The 16685-nt window shown below is 41.0% G+C and overlaps 1 non-coding gene across 1 annotated transcript; it reads left to right on the forward strand.

Moving 5' to 3' along the window:
- Window positions 1-6903: 6903 nt before the first annotated feature.
- On the forward strand, window positions 6904-7010 carry LOC145080660 (small nucleolar RNA R71). Its single transcript, XR_013695253.1, has one exon. It is a non-coding gene; the product is annotated as a small nucleolar RNA R71 (small nucleolar RNA).
- Window positions 7011-16685: the final 9675 nt, after the last annotated feature.

Raw genomic sequence — 16685 nt, forward strand, 5'->3', positions numbered from 1 at the left:
TTTGGAGGGGTTTTAAGGCTCAAAAACCCTCTTAATATGTGTTTACGGCCCAAGCATGCTCCAGGGCCGTAAACTCATGAATATGGTCCATTTTCAGAGATTAAACTCGGATTTGGAAGCTGAAAAGGTTGAACAACAAGTTAGGGAAGTTACCTTGAAGATTTGAAGTCTTAATTTGATGTTTTTGGACCCTTAGAGTTGGTTTGAGGACAGAGGTTAGAGAGAGAGTAGTGAGAGAGAGAAAAAGCATCAAATGGGAGCTTAAACCTCTTTAATAGGGTCTATGATTTGGAAACGGTGGAATTCTACCCGATACCGACGTTAGACGGGACTTTTGGCCGCACCCGATTAAGTTGCCGTAACCCGATATGGTTGATTTTAAAAAATCTTCCGATTACTAGTATGGGACGTTAACATGAGTTCTAAACGCGTTTGGACATCCCATTAAGTCATAATGGCAATCTCAATTAATGACTTAATTAAATGATGTAAACGGAAACAAAATTGAAACAACGAATGGATTAACGAAAAAGGTTACTAAAAGGATTATATTTGATGGTACGAACTTCGGGATGTTACAATATCCCCCCGTTAGAGGGAATTTCGTCTCGAAATTCATACTTTAGATGCAAATCGCTGATTTGGAAAGAGAATATGGATACTTTTGTTCTATAGGGTCTACACGCTCCCAAGTGAATTCCGGTCCTCACTTGACATTCCAGCGAACCTTCACTTATTGGGTTGCGGCTTTGTTTCGTACGTTTGATCTCTCAATCCATGATCTCAATTTGTTCTTCCATGAAGGTTCAAACTTCCGTTGACTTCGGTCTCACCAAAGGAATTACTAGGGTTTCGTTGAGTAGGCGTTTCAAAGGATCCGAGACGTGAAAGACAAGATGGATACTACTAAGTCCTTGAGATAATCAAAGTTTGTAGTTCACGGTTTTGATTCTGGCGGGGATTTCGAAAACTCCGATGTACCACGGGTGAAGTTTTCCGCGCTTCCCAAAGCATATCATGCTTTTCTGGGATAAGGCCTTCAACAGGACACAAGGTCCAATTAGAAGGTACACCTTCATGTGGTAGGGTAGCTAAGGGTCTGATGGTTCTAAAAGAAATTTCTGAGTGGTTCTGCGATAATAGACGGCGGGACCCAAGAATTGACGGGTTTCTATGGGTATCTCTGGTGCCAACTAATTCCTATCGCCTTAGTGTTTGGAAAGGTCCACGGGATGACTGCTTTGCTTATCTACATGACCAGGGAAACTGGTTTGACCAAAGGGCACCACTACAAACTCGTGGTGATCATATCAGGCCCTGATTGCATGCTTAGTCACATCATCCTCACCGAGGTTTGGCTACGAGGTAGTTCCAGGGATTAGGTTGATATGAGACTTGACTAGACGTTCGGGAGGAATTCTTGGGAAATCTTTAGGAAAGACATCAGGGAAAGAGTTGCAGACTTCCCGTTTTCCGATGATCACACGGACAAAGAATGCATGGCACTCTTATCGGGAAAACTTTTTAAGCCTTGATACACGAAACATTGCGAAGGTTGGATTTAGGTTTGATGCCGAAGATCACGAGAGTCGGGTCAGGGGAAAGATTTAGACGGGTGACCCTTTCGAAACCAAGAATAACAACATGAATGAGATTCGGTCATTACATGCCAAGAAAAATAGCATCAAAGCATTTCATGAAAAGTTTGCCATTAAATCGAATGGAATAGAATAATCGTCTGGATTGAGGATACAATCTATGGGTATGACGTTAGCCTTTCTCACTGGTTAGCCATCTTGACAATACACATTTTCGATTACTAACGAAGGATTGAGTTTAGAAAGATGTTTGAATGGATAGTTAATAGGTTTCTCTTTTAGAATTAGAATCGAAAAGAATTGCAGGCATAACAGTTGTCAATGAGGAATATACCTGCGGCGACAGTGGGATCAACGGTTGTCTCCTCTCGTCCTATTGCTAGAACTCTTCCAGTGTTGCTAGTTGTTGCTACCTTGGGGCAGTTCCTCTTGAAGTGTCCAACTTCACCACAATTATAACAGGCCTGACCGACGCCCGCTCCAGAAGATTGATTTGTTGATTTGGCTGGTTTTCTACAGGTTCGAGCAAGGTGGCCCTTCTTGCCACAGTTATCACAGAATCTTTCACGACATGGCCCGGGAGCACGGTGATGGTAGCTGCACTTACTGCTCCAAGGAAGGGTACCAGTGTATCCATTGGTAGGAGTCTGAGCCGTGGATCCGACAGCAGAAACAGCAACAGGGGCAGTAGCAACGTGGACTGCTACCGTTTGCTGTCTCTTAGAGGATCCTTGTGATCCTTGGGCCTTCCGTTTGTTCCAAAATTTCTTTTTACTTCCACCTCTACTTTCGACCGGCTCCAGGGTGGTATCCTCCTCATCAGGGTTGTCTCCGTGATCAATCAGAGTTTGCGCCAGACATTTAGCGCTATCATATGTATCCGACCTCGCAACTAAGATGTTTCCTTTTGTTGGCTGGGTCAGTCCCCAGGTAAATCTCTCTATCTTCTTAATCTTCGGGGTAACCATTCCCGGACATAGTAATGCCAGGTCATCGAATCTTGAAGTATAAGCGACTATGTCAGAACCCTTCATCTTCAGGTTCCAGAGTTCGTGTTCTAGCTTCTGCATTTCGCCCCGAAGGCAATACTCTACGAGCAGAAGCTCCTTCATAACCTCCCAACCCATAACATTTGCTACAGGTAGAGTTAAGTATTTGACTCGGCCGTTCCACCAAGTCAGGGCTTTGTCAAGGAAGGTGCAGGCGGCAAACTTTACTTTGTCAGATTCCGAACAGACACATATTTCAAAGATTGATTCGATTTTCTCGAACCATCGGGTGAGGGAAATGACACCTCCAGTGCCATCAAAAGGATGTGGGTTTTGCGTTCATGAAATCTTTATAAGAACCATGTTTTCGGTGTCCCTGACTACTTTCTTGGTTTTGGGTTTGGGTACCACCTCCCGAACCACCGTAACCATCAGAGTTCCTTCGAGACATAGCAGCTGCCATCGCGGCGTTGACAGCTGCCTGGAACATCACAGGGTCAAATTCAGGAGGAGGTGGTGGCGGAGGGTTATTGGTCTTTGATCTGGGTCTCTTTCTTGGAAGCATCTTGATCTAATAAGATTAGGAAAGAGAGGATGGTAAATCCTCTGAATTGAATCAAGAGATATCACAGGTATATATATATATATATATATATATATATATATATATATATATATATATATATATATTCTAATTAAGCGATAAAGCAGGAAAGAGTTATCAAAGCAGATAATTTATCGCTAGAGGAATGATCAAGGAATGACGCTAGAATGAGGGTTTCTACAAAGGATTGACTCAAGAAATACTCCCATAGTATTTCATGGTTCGCTACGACATTGGTTTGATGTTTGTGGTATTTGGGTAAGTTTTAGGCATGCTGCATACCACAGTCACTCCCAAGCACATGTTGGTTGTGTCTCGAATGAATATAGTTGGCCAGGCTATATTGATCCTAGACACGACTACATAACTGCCCAGGTTTAACCGCAGCGTACAACACCCATTTACTTATGTTTTGTTCTACTTGTAGTTACGGATCTCGACGGTTCGGTATACTTGTATATTTTTTGAAAATACTTATATTTTGAGGTATACTTTTAGTTCAGAGCACTTAGGCCCCTTAGTGTTTATAGTCTTATACCATGTAAGGTTTGGCATACTCAGTTCACTATAAACAAGGGCTCTGATACCAATCTGTCACACCCCGAAAACCAAAGGCAGAAACATTTCCGGGGAGGACTGCACGTTGAGTATCAAATCCAATGCACATAGTAAGCAAAGTAAACAACCATTACATTACATAAAAAGTTTACATTTGTTCAAAACTAAATTGTACAAGTGTGATACATAGTATATATGAACAAAAGTAAGACGTGTCTTCTTCGCACTCCGTCTTCGCCAAAAGGGATCATTGGGTACCTGTCTAATGCGGACCTGAGAATACAAGCAGTTTGAAAATCAGCATAAAGCTGGTGAGTTCATAAGATGTTTGTTTTCTGAAAAATGTAGCAGTTTCCTTTAGTTTTCTAAAAAGGTTTGTTATCCAAGAAAATCCCATATTTTCTTATCTAAAACAGTTTAGTTATCATTTGTTACCAATTCGATTACGTGTTGTATGTTACCCCAGGAAAATCCCATATTTTCCTAATAGTTTAGTTATCCATTAATTTCTTAATTCGTTTACGAGTTGTTATGTTATCCCGGGAAAATCCCATATTTTCCTAAGTGTAAGTTTGGTTGAATAACACAGTGTATAGTTTAATACATAAAACTATATATTGAAAATCATGGGATTACTATCCAGAACTAGATGTAAGATAGTTTGATATACACGAAATTTGTAAATAAATATAGATTGAAAACCATGGGACTATCATCCCGTACTAGATATAGATTGAAAATCATGGGACTATCCTCCCGTACTAGACATAGATTGAAAATCATGGGATTACCATCCCGTACTAGCTATAGATTCTAACCATGGGACTACCATCCCACACTAGATATGTAATATTTATATGTACTGAAAACCATGGGACTATCATCCCGTACTAGATATAGGAACTATAGATAGAAAATAGATATAAAATCAAATCAAAAACCGTGAATAAACTTATATTAATACGTATTGTGAGCCGGGTAACCATGCCAATACGATAATGAGACCTCCTTGACGTTCGTCAGACATCGGACGATATCCAGAATTTGTCACCCCAGGCGTGCCCGCCTAACTATAGCTAGCATTTAAGGTGTAGGATTGTCAGTCCCGAATAGATCTATTCACAAATTCCACGCTCTCCCTCCAGGAGACTCTGGTTACACTTCTGGGGAGAATTTACTGATAACCCAAAGGGTAATGACGAATCTCACAAGCTAGTAATAAATTATTCACGGTATTTTCGAACGATATCAAACATACTAAACGTTATGAAACATAATACAGTGAATACAATTATATACAATGAAATTATTTGGCAATACATTCTAAATGAAACCGAGATAAACTAAATCAGACATAGTTTAACTATTATCATTACTTGAAATCCGAATTCATAAAACGAGTACTGAAGATCCTAAATTATTCCCATAATAATTTGATTAGTTTGATTGTTTCCTTTACTGAAATCTATGTAGTTATAATTGATAAAACATCCCTTATGCTCAGCATAATACATAAGGGGTAAAGATATTTATAAGTTTGCCAGATATTTATTGAAATACATGAATTTAAGGTTTTGAAAACATTTCTATTTTGCTTGTATTCCCCCCTGAAAACATTAAAAAAAACATTGAAAAAGGGTAGGGGTATGAACTCACCAGACGAGAAAACGCGACGATTTGAATGCTAAGCGTTGGTTCGGGGCTTGATTACATGCGGGGTTCCTATGTAATATGAAATGGTATACAAATGTATCTAATTAGACTTTAAATAACTAATTAGATTTCATAATACACTCCAAGACGCGAAAACACTTGAAATTAAGTGTTTGGAAGGACCCGGGTGACACCTACGGACGTTTGGGACTTGGATAAAGTGTTTACTCTTCAAGAGTAAACTCCTTATGGAGTTTTTGGCCCTAAACACTACATACACATGAGTTCACGGCCGTGAACTCATGGATGAGGGATTTATGATGCTAAATGGAAAGGTAACACTTGAGAAAATTAGGTAGGATCAAATCTAGGGCCTTGGAATGGATTAAACTCACTTATGGACCATTTATTGGAGTTTACGGCAGTAAACTTGGAGTTTACGGCCGTAAACTCCCCCACACACATTCCTTATTTAATTTGGTGATGCTAGGACAATCACATGTGATTCAAACAGTTTTTACAAGCCTTGTATTGAATTAAGGGTGTCTTTTAACATAGTTTTAGGAGTTTACGGCCCAAGACTCCATCTTATGGCCGTGAACTCCTTAGGGGGTGTTTTCCTTGTGTTTTAGGCTCCTAATTCATATGTGGTTACTTCTAGAATTTATCCCAAGGCTTATGGTGTGTTTAAGTGGCATCTTAACACATTGAAATGAGTTTACTCTCCAAGAATATGAGTTTAAGGACCAAGCATGTTCTTGGGCAATAAACTCATATTTACTCCTCAAAAATGATGATTAGCGTGTTCTAAGTCCGAATTGGTAAGCCATAAAGTCATATCTAAGTCCCAAAGGTGCTTTAGAGGGGTTTTAAGGCTCAAAAACCCTCTTAATATGTGTTTACGGCCCAAGCATGCTCCAGGGTCGTAAACTCATGAATATGGTCCATTTTCATAGATTAAACTCGGATTTGGAAGCTGAAAAAGTTGAACAACAAGTTAGGGAAGTTACCTTGAAGATTTGAAGCCTTAATTTGATGTTTTTGGACCCTTAGAGTTGGTTTGAGGAGAGAGGTTAGAGAGAGAGTAGTGAGAGAGAGCAAAAGCTTCAAATGGGAGCTTAAACCTCTTTAAATAGGGTCTATGATTTGGACACGGTGGAATTCTACCCGATACCGACGTTAGACGGGGCTTTTGGTCGCACCCGATTAAGTTGTCGTAACCCGATATGGTTGATTTTAAAAAATCTTCCGATTACTAGTATGGGACGTTAACATGAGTTCTAAACGCGTTTGGACACCCCATTAAGTCATAATGGCAATCTCAATTAATGACTTAATTAAATGACGTAAACGGAAATGAAATTGAAACAACGAATGGATTAACGAAAAAGGTTTCTAAAAGGATTATATTTGATGTACGAACTTCGGGTTGTTACAAAGGAGTTGTCTCGTCATAACGTTGACCCCATCATAGAAGATTGACATCTGTTGTTGCACATTTAGATCATGCTGAGGGCAATTTCTGAGCAAGCCCTTGTATCGCTCCCATGCTTCGTATAGTGACTCCCCCGGCTGTTGCTCAAAGTTGGCTATTACCTTCTTGAGTTTGGCTATCATCGATGGCGGGCAAAACTGGTCCAGGAATTGCTCATGCATTTGAGCCCAAGTGGTAATTGTACCCGGTGGAAGTGATTTTAACCACTCCTTAGCAGCTCCTTTGAAAGTGATGGGAAGCATCTTAAGCAAGACGGTGTTTCTGTTGACATTTGGGACATTGAAGTAATCTGCAATGTCGTTGACTTCATCTAGATGCTTAAAAGCATCCTCATGATCTTTCCCAAAGAATGGGATATCCTTCAGTGCAGTCAAGATGTGCCCCCTTCAACTCGAATGTGGCAATGGCAGGTACTGCGGGTTGGACTAAACTGGGACCCACATCTTCTCGGATCTGCTTCTTGTAAGCTCCCATGGACATCTCTTCAATTGCTGCCTTCTCGTTCCTTGGCTCGTTCTCAGGTTTGCTCGTATGTTCTTCAAATTCAGGCTCGGTATCGTATTCGGATTCGGTTTGGAGGGGTATTTGATCCAAGTGCTCAAAATTGCTCTTGTGCTTTGAGGATGAACTTGACTCTCCTGTCTTCTTTCCTGACTTCTTTGAAAAAGCTGACCTGAATTCTTGTAAGGGCATCTTTTTCTTGTGAATTGCAGACTCGGGATCTTCAAGTGGTGGCACCAAGGGTGTGTTTGAGCCTCTGGTCATGAACTCCTGCAGATAAACTAAATAAACAAGGTAAAACTGAACTAAAATAGAAGAACTAACTAACAACTAAAAATCTAGAGTTCTAGATGTCCACGTCGTGGAACGTATTTGGCCACGGCGTGGACTCTGTGACTAAAATAAAAATTAAACTTTGCTGAAAAATTAACTTTTTGTTGGTTTTACTCCACAAGAAGGATCAATTAATTTAATGTAAATAAATAAGCAAAAAAAAAACTAAGTCGTTCCCCGGCAACGGCGCCAAAAACTTGATGTGCACATAAGTACCCACTAATTTTAATATTTATAACCTAACAAACTTAAACTAACTATGCACTTATAGGCAGTGTACCTAGTCGGATTACAGTATAGCTTGGGTATGTCGGGTGTCGATTACAGGGAACGGTGTTACTAATTAATCTATTTACTATTAAATTAACCTAATTATTAACAAGTTTAAAAGGAGATTTTATCTGATTTTACAAGATCAGATGAACTTTACTCAAATCCAATCAATAAGTAACAAAACACTCTTGTTTAGTTCGAATCCACTTCATCCTTATGGCTAGCTAATTATTATGGATTGTCAAGTTGGTTTTAATTGTATTAGTAATTTAGTTCTAACTTTACCAATAATTAATTAATTCATGTCAAACTATGTGTGGTCAAACACAATTAAACATATAACTAATTATGAATATAAATACGCTATGTAAGATTTATTATATAAACGCAATTATAGCCACAATCCATGTTCTCTAACACAGCTAAGTTTATTTACTCTAATTACTAACAAAGATTGGTCAATCCTAGCTCTAACACATCAATGTTCACTAAATCATTAGGTAAACAAGTTCATGCAGTTAATGGTCACTAAGCTACACAGAACATGTAATCAAGCAATTAGAGAAACAAACACAAGCATGCTAGGTAATACAAATCAAACACAAGCAATTTACCAACTAAATAAATCCATAAAAATTAAGATATTCATAAGTTAGAAGCTTCATCTAGTTAAACAAGAGTAGCTAGATTCAGCTGCTCATAATAGTAACTAACACACTAACACAAATCAAAGTGTAATAAAACATGTTCCTAGGTAACAAATCGCCTTCTGGAACTCCTTTCTTCAGCCAAAAAGTCTTTTTCCAGAACCTTTCTTCTTCTCAAAATCGCCTTCTGGAACTCCTTTCTTCAGCCAAAAAGTCTCCCCTTCGTAATGATTAAGAATGCTTAAATATCCTCCAAAATCTCGCGCCACGTCGTGGCTATCCACACCACATCGTGGCCCCCAAGTTATCCTTATCGGGCAAGGATTCCTCCATAACGCAATCTTTATCTTCTAGAATTCTCATGCCACGTCGTGGCTAGCCAGGCCACGTCGTAGGTTTAGTAATTTTCGTGGATTTATTCATCTCTTGTGTTCCAAGTCTCCCATGTTCTACATATTGTCACTTTTGGTCCCTCTCTTCGAAAATACTTTTAATTGACTGAAAATAACAATTTAAAGTCATAAGTACCATTATTCTAAACATATTATCAACTTATTAATGAAAATGTACTTAAATATTGCCTAAAAATAGGTATAAATATGGAAATATCATTAATCTTTGCCAATGATTATTATTTAATATCTCAAGTTATTAAATAATTCTCGCGTGTCCCAGTTAAATTCTCAAAATTAGGGTTTTATTGGCATTAGGGTTTTCCAAACCCTAATTAGGGTTTCCATCCCAAATACTAGCCCATTTATCAATTTGTTGAGCTTTTAGGTCAATTAGGGCTTAATTAGGCCTATTAGGCCCACTATAATATCATTAAGCCCATTACGGTTGTATTGTTTCAATTAGGGTCCATTAGGCTTATAAGGCCTATTAGGGTCTCAAGCACCCTAAACGAATCAGACTCAACGAGGCAAGCACACCGCCACCTGAGATGGTGGCCGGTGGCGGCAGCCACCACCCTATGGTGGTGGTTTTCAGTTTTCTTTTCATTACTCTTCTTTTTTTGTTACATTTTACAATGCTAAAACCCCAAATAATCACACACACGCACACTAATACAAACACATATACACAGAAACCTAGTGGCGGTTGATGGTGGCGAATGGCGGCAGCCAACACCTTACGGTGGTGGCTGTGGGGTCTTTCTTCAGATCTCAAGCCAAGAATGCTCATGTAGCCTCACAACATAACAACCAATGAACACAAACACCACAACTCTCCCATAACCACCTTTCACGATGGCTTGTGGCGGCGGAGTCAGCGTTCCCGGCGACATCAATAGATTTGGAATGACAGCGGTGGCAGGAGCAGTACTGACGGCGGAAGCCACCATTGCAGGCCAACGTGGTGGTTCTTCACAATCCTAGCTCGACAGAATACTCATACAACACCTCCACATCGCGAAATACCAGCCCTAAAACTCGCCATCATTCTCTGGTGATAACAAAACCACCACGAACTAATCCATCCATAAGGCGGCAGGTGGCGGATGTCGGTTATTTGCTGCGAAGAAGAAATTGGAGGATGAGAAGCGATTATTTAAGTAGAAACTAAGACCATGGCATCAACCTCGACCATCACAGTCAAAGAGACAACAACGACAGTTACGCCATTGGCCAAGGATGGCGACGGCGACAACATGGGAAAGAACGAAGGCGGAGGAGGTTGGCGACCCAAATAGCGAACAGTAGCAACACAGTCCTTAATCTCCCGAACAACCCGCACTCAACTTGTGGCACCTCGTCTTCAGCGGCGGCGTGGTGACTGATCTCGACCTTACAGCGGCGGCCGGAGGTTGAGGGTGAATACGGGTGGCGATTTGAAGGTCCAAGCATGGCGGCTGCTTCTTTTGCTTAGAGTTAGGGTTCCCCGACGGAAGGTTAAGGGTTATATACCCGAACCCTAATCTTTTTCCCCATAATGACACATTTACCCCCTAGCTCTTCTTTTCCTTCAATTTAGATCCTTAATTTACCAATTAGACCCCCGCTCTCATAATTCTTTTCATAATGAATCCGTTAGATACCAAATATTCCCTTAATTCCCAAAATCTCTTCAAATTAAGCCCCAATAATTACCATTTAGTCCCTGCCTTCCATAATACTTACAAATTAAATCCGGATTTTACACTTTTAACCCCCAGCTTCTATAGTTATGACTTTTAACTCCTCGAAACTAATGCCTTGCTCAATTATTATTTGTTTTAGGGCTTCTATGCATTTATTTATTTATTTTATAAACGGGGTGTTACAACTCTCCCCCACTTAAATTAGATTTCGTCCTCAAAATCATTCCTTACATGCCCAACCACTCTAGTGACATGGTCACCATCCCGGGCACACCTAATCTTCTCAGGGTAGCTGTGACCAATCTTTGCAAAGCCCTAACATCTGCATGTGAACGAATTCCTCACAACAAAATCACATCTTCTCCATCTGAATCTGTTGTCTTGAGATGGTCTGAATTCCTGGCAGACCACTCATATTGAATCATTGTTGTTGGACCCAGTCCGCTTTGTCTTTCAACCGGCTACTCAAATTTCAATAACTCGAGGTTCCCACTATAATTCAAGGTTACAAGCCCAATTATCTCTGCAGGTCACTTATACTTGGCCAAGGCTCAGCTTATCCCATTTTGATTGGCTCTTCACTCCCCAACAAACCAGCTATTTCGTCCGTATTTGCAACCCAAAACACAAATACTAATACTGTCCAAACGCTGAAACTGCCCAAATACTGATCTGCCTGAAGCAGTAGCTTACCACCTGGATGCTTTCCAGAATCTATCGAGACCTTCCTGGTCTTAATTCATCTGTCAGTCACCTGAATTCACTGGGTTCCGCACCGGCTGCGGAGCTAAAGGACCCCCTACTTAGTCACCTCACACGACTTCTGAACAAAATCCTTCTCTGGAAGTAGTTGCGACTAGTTATCATGCCACTGTGGTTCTACCAACCTCCTGACCCAACCAATTGGGTCCATGCGTCGAATCCTGACGTCAGAAAATACAACGCTAAAAGTGATTGCCACCTAACTGATAGTAGCCTTATATCACAAGCAATCTTATACGGTCCATTTCTTTTCTGATCCCATAACTGTAGCGGCGCTACTACAGTCCTATCACTGGCTCAAACAGATCTAATCCATCTGGGTAAGACCGAAATCCAATCTGTGGATTTCCATATCCTCACTGCTGCACCTGAACTGGTGGGTACTATTGTTCCTTCCGCGTTCTAACAACACTCTCATGCCATCTACCAACCTAGTGAATGTTGTGGCTACACCTGTAGTCTCACGAAACTCTATCACTATCTGGCCGCTACTGAATGCTACGGATACCCCCGTAGTCTTACAACACTTTCCATACTACCTGATCGCTAGTGAATGCTCCCCATAGTCTTACAACACTTTCCAAACCGGGTCAAATAAACACTCGACCTAACACACCACAGAACTTGAGTCCTAACTGGAACTCTAACTTGATTCCCAAAACCTACTATCACGTGACCCCACTGTATCAGTACCACACCTATTCCCGTGATCAAAGCGACACAGTAAACCACAAAATTAACTACACCCTCTGGGAGGGTGACAATCGGTGCCTCGCATAACCACTCTCTCAGAGTCTCAAAGGCTGTATGCTGCTCAGGCCCTCAACAAATGGCCACCGACTTCTTGGTCATTTGGGTTAAAGGAGCCACAATCTTGGAGAAGTCTCTTATACATCTCCGGTAATAACCTACTAGACCCAGGAAACTTTGAATCTCAGATGGAGACCTCAGAATCTCCCACTGCATCACGGCCTCTATCTTGGCCGGATAAACCAGAATACCCTTCTGGTTGACAAGGTGCCCAAGAGATTGCACCTCGTGCAACCAGAACTCACATTTAGAGGACTTTATAAAAAGTCTCCCCCCCACATAGATTCAACTAAGTCTTCATGACATGCGAGATTTGAACGATTCCCAATCCTTCTCGCTTTCTAGTATCCCACTTATGACGGTCTAAGCTTACCAATGCTAGCGATTAATCACCAGTTAAACCTTAAGATCGCCCATACTCAGAAATCTTGATGAGTACTTTTAAAATTTGGTCCAGTCTGGCACCTTAATCCACCTCTCATGCTAACAACTAGAAGCCTTGATCTTTACTCTGGCTATCGAGTCCTCGTTCCCACTCCTAATCTCGGAACACCACTGAACTCTAACCGTACACAACCTATGTGGAAATACCATTCTCTTGAAAATCCGATGACCAACCACTTATGCATCTAACACTTGCAACTGACTCCACTATCTTCATGCTACTAATCCTTTCCTAGCAACGGTAGTGCTTGAACTCCCAAGTTCTTCCATAGACAATTATCGAGCATACGTGGACAATGATAGAACCCCTGAACGCTGACTTCACTGGAGAACTATCACCCCAATCCTGACCGAGTATCCTCTAAATAATACTCCTGCATAGATCTCGACAAAGATTCGAAATGATAACGGTACGTGCGGAGCCCATTCCACAAGATGCGTCCCTCAGTGGATTCATCAAGGACCTTTCAACATCCAGGATGGCACATATGATCCTTGATAACCCAAACACTGCCAGAAAACCGACCTGAGATCCGACTTATCCAAACTCGCTCACAATTCCAAAGCGATACGTATTCCCAACATCCATCTAGTAGCAGTAAAAGATGACATACCCGCAACACCTAGAGGAGTCCTAATCACCTCCAGCTGACATGATCAACCCTGCCACACCAGTAACAGCCTAAACCCTTGGAGTGACAAACTCCCTCGGGTACTTCCTCGTACGCGTTGCACTAACTCAGGCCCTGCTGGCCTTTCACCCAATGATAAGAACTCATGGGTCTCTTCCCGAGATCCTCTACTCTATGCACCTGGCACGAACCTTTTCTTTCCAGGGTGCTCCAAATCAATAACATATCTGTAACTTCTTGGAAATCATATCCTTCAGGGCCTAAACACCCTGTCATGCTTACTAGCTCGCTTGATAATGGCAAAGCTACAACAACTAGAACATCCTTTCTCCCCAAATTGGGTCACAAACTCTTCCCTGAAGCTTCTTAGATTCTCCAAGACTCTTATTGATTCGGGTATGGATCCTGTGCTTTCAGTAGTACGGGCCCAATACTAACTTCCACACCTATCCATACTTTCCTCAATAATCCTCCTGAATCCTTCAAGTCACTACCACAAAATGGTACACCCAATTCTCACTAAGCTTCACTACTAACCCACTGAAACATATCCTAGGCTTTCCTAGGTTCCCGAACTCACCTAGTTCTCAGCTGCTGAAAGATTCCCAGTAATGTCAACTAGTTACCTCATGAATATAGCTAGCTCACATTACTAAGAGTCCCACAAAGCACAAAGCAAAAAGCATTTAGACAATGGAGAACCTAACCATTTGATCCTCTACCCAGGGATCTGTACATGCAATTCAAAGGCTCATACAATCAGGCATAACCTAAACAGGCTATCCTATTACTGATTGATCAGTACTAGCAAGCAAGTCTACAAGCACATATATTAGGCATATAAGGCATCCTCCTAGATCCTCAGCCCTAATCTAGCATGCAGTTCTCATAATCTTATCATAACATAACATATCATAACATGTATGGGTATCTTGGGGAAAACTTACTTGAGCACGGCTGATTGCACGCATCACACACTTTGTTCTTCTCAAAGTTCTTTTCTCTCTTCAGATTCTTTTCAAACTCCTTTTTATAAAATGGTTTTACTTTTGAAAACTTTCATACCAAGCCCATAGTTTGAGTTCATACACACCTGAGAGTATGTCCGAATCCCTCAAACCAAGGCTCTGATACCAACTTGTAACATCCCAAAATTCAAGGCCAAAAATTTCATGTTTTTGAATAGGTTACTATAAAACCAAAAGTATAAGAAAGCATCCTTAATATCATTTCATGTAAAAACCAAATTAGAAATAACCAAACATGTTATCATAACAATATCAGAGTGTAATCCCAAAGATCTCATGTGCGGAAAACCATAGTGTGATGCGCTGCAATCGAGCCGACTTCCTTTGAAAATAAAGTACCTGAAGCCAAAACTGAAAATCATAAGCACGAAGCTTAGTGAGTTCCCCCATCATACCACATAAAGCCTATCCCTCAGTATCTTTCAACATGTATCTGTCTGGCATAACTGGGAGCTGAACTCCCCTTCAGTATCTTTCAAATGGTACTCGAGAACTAACCACCCCTTCAGTATCTTTCAACCGGTAACCGGGAGCTAACCTCCCCTTCGGTATCATTCAACAGGTATCCGGGGACTATTTCACCCTTATCAATATCACATAATAACAAGTGATAATGATATTGGTTCCATGATAACATAACATAAACATACTCAATCACATAATGATATATCATAACAATATTGGTCACATAATATCATATCATAAACATACTACTCACATAATGGCATATCATAACCATACATGCCACATAATAACATATCATAAACATACTACTAAGCATGCATGGGTTCTATCCACCCCTTCGGTATCTTTCAACCGGTAAGCATCTTCGGTATCTTTCAACCGGTAACTACGGACTATTGCACCCCTACTACTACTACTAACACATATCTCATAGAATCCCAGCACAATAAGCATATCAAGTAATGGAAAGCAGATAATTAACACAAAGATAATCATCTCAAACATAATCACCTACTACTGGGCCGACATTGGTGCCTTAGACCCACCCCTACTGCAAGGTAACTCACCTCACACAACTGAAGTCCCACAGACTCAACCCCAACTGCTGGCTAACAGATTCCCGAACTGTCAACACCAATATAATGTCCAATTAATAATTGGGTTCCACTACATAATCATGAGTACATACATTGGACAATTACTACATTACCCCAAGCTTGGCTTTATGCAAGCCCAAGGCTCAATCCAAGGCCCAAAAGTCTAACTATGGCTCAAAGCCCAACATATGACACAATTTTCCAAATTGGGCCCAAACCTTTATAAGGTCTTACCATAAGGCCCAACCATTTATTCCAGTCCAACATTCAATATTCTAATGGCCCAATATCATATAATCATAAAGGCCCAAACCATGGCCCATCTATTGCCCAATTTTCCAAATTGGGCCCAAACCCCATACATGGGCCTTACCCTAGGCCCATTAAATTAATCTAGTCCAATTGCTTGACTTTGGATGGCCAATTAATAACCTAATCATCAAGGTCCAATAGAGAGGCCCAACAATAAACCCAAGTGAAATTAGGGTTTCACATAAAATGATGATTAGGGTTAAGCTTCCTACATAACCCATGAAGAACTTAATCCATTAAGTCCAATATCGCTTAGATTAATCTTTTCCAATGATTATTATTTAATATCTCAAGTTATTAAATAATTCCCGCGTGTCCTAGTTAAAGTCTCAAAATTAGGGTTCTATTGGCATTAGGGTTTCCAACCCAAATACTAGCCCATTTATCAATTTGTTGGGCTTTTAGGACAATTAGGGCTTTGTTGGGCCTGTTAGGCACACTAGAGTATCATTAAGCCCATTAGGGTTTTATTGGGTCAATTAGGGTCCATTAGGCTTACAAGGCCTATTAGGGTTTCAAGCACCCTAAACGAATCAGACTCAACGAGGCAAGCACACCGCCACCCGACACATTGGCCGGTGGCGGCAGCCACCACCCTATGGTGGTGGTTTTCAGTTTTCTTTTCATTACTCTTCTTTTTTTGTTACATTTTACAATGCTACAACCCCAAATAATCACACACACGCACACTAATACAAACGCATATAGACAGCAACCTAGTGGCGGCCGATGGTGGCGAATGGCGGTAGTCACCACCTCACGGTGGTGGCTGTGGGGTCTTTCTTTAGATCTCCAGCCAAGAATGCTCATGTAGCCTCATAACATCACAACCAATGAACACAAACACCGCAACTCGCCCACAACCACCTTTCACGATGGCTTGTGGCGGCAGAATTAGCATTCCC

Source organism: Lactuca serriola, chromosome 1 (genome assembly GCF_051521515.1).
Source record: "Lactuca serriola cultivar US96UC23 chromosome 1, Lser_US96UC23_V15, whole genome shotgun sequence".
NCBI classification, from domain to species: Eukaryota; Viridiplantae; Streptophyta; class Magnoliopsida; order Asterales; family Asteraceae; genus Lactuca; species Lactuca serriola.